The sequence below is a fragment of the Oncorhynchus clarkii genome, chromosome 4 (assembly GCF_045791955.1).
Source record: "Oncorhynchus clarkii lewisi isolate Uvic-CL-2024 chromosome 4, UVic_Ocla_1.0, whole genome shotgun sequence".
Lineage (NCBI taxonomy): Eukaryota > Metazoa > Chordata > Actinopteri > Salmoniformes > Salmonidae > Oncorhynchus > Oncorhynchus clarkii.
In genome coordinates this window covers 20,166,814-20,168,238 of record NC_092150.1, presented here as the reverse complement: position 1 = coordinate 20,168,238, position 1,425 = coordinate 20,166,814, and the positions used below count along the sequence as shown (strand labels likewise).

General features: G+C 46.0%; 1 protein-coding gene across 1 annotated transcript in view; it reads right to left on the bottom strand.

Moving 5' to 3' along the window:
• The window catches only part of LOC139406573 (ral guanine nucleotide dissociation stimulator-like 1), a 407,527-nt gene that overhangs the window by 365,581 nt on the left and 40,521 nt on the right, over positions 1 to 1,425 (bottom strand). The window lies entirely within an intron of this gene.

The following is a 1,425-nucleotide window of genomic DNA, read 5'->3' as shown; positions in this document are numbered from 1 at the left end:
GTTTGTCTGCAGAATGTGTATGTGGTGCAAAGCGCGCACACACACACACACACACACACACACACACACACACACACACACACACACACACACACACACACACACACACACACACACACACACACACACACACACACACACACACACACACACACACACAGAGAGAGTCATAATCATTTGCCATCAGATTCTTTCCAAGAAGCAGGACAGGACAGGCATGATGGAGGACAGTGTTCCTCTGTGGCCTTATAGTAGTAGTTAGCAGGCTGGCCCTGTTACACATGGATCAGACTACACTCGTCTGGCCTTACACTTTGCTGAGCCTGGCCTTTCATCTAACTGGAGAGGTGGTGGGATAAAGTTCTCAGCTAATAAAACGTCTTGACCAAATGTGTGTTTTTTTTTTCACTCTGCAGTTTGTTTGTGAGTAGGCCACAAACACCTCAGTTATGGCTACAGTGTTGGAATAGACTATATAGACTATTGCTGTTATTTGAATTGTATCACTAATCTAAACTTCTAGACTTTTCCCACGACCTCAACCTCCCTCTGTGTAGCACAGACACATCTCCGGTCAATGTTAACATTTCAGTCTATAACACAGTTCATGTACTGAATGTCACATTTAGTGTCACCTGGTCAGAAAGAAATCCTTGTCATAGCCAAGTCAGGTACTGTATGTATGAACAGGTAGAAAAGATACTGAGGCATTCAGCTCACTATTCAGTACAGTACATCATCCCAGGGTGTGCACCATGCTGTGGTTATAGGAACGTATAGGAAATTCCTCTCTGGGTTTTACTGTTCCTGTCTGAAGAGCTATCAGTCAAGAAGGCTCAGGCCTGCAGCGGAAACAGAGCGAGAGAGAGAAGACGAGAAACTGTCCAGAACAGAGGATTATACAAGACACATGATTTTCATAAAGAGAAAGGCAAGCAGAGATGTGGAGATAGGTCTTCAGGGCTCAGAAGCGTATGTTGCTGGACGGGAGGAGGAGGACGAGGCCACAGTAGCCTACAGTACAGGACAGCATTACTGCCCAGTCTGACCATTCACAAACAGCAGCTAGCTATTATGAGGGCCCAGTGCGGTGTTTGTTTGCCTTAATGGTCTAACTAACTGCAAAAATACCTGTGAACATGTTGTTATTCTGTCTGTGTTGACAGTGTCTGTCTCATTCAGCAGAAGCAGAAAGAGAGGTCATGCAAAAAGAGAGGCCTTCTGGTCATGAACAGTGGTTGAATTGGGAACTCAGAGGTGGAAGAGCCCTATTGGGGGGAGGGTTAGGATTAGGGTTGAGCCATGCTCACTGTCATCTGCCATGTCTCTCCACACTTTCTTCATTTCCTATGTCCACACCCTGGCTAAACCCTAGCCATAACTCTAACCCTAGCTTCATGTCCACACCCTGGCTCAACCCCAACA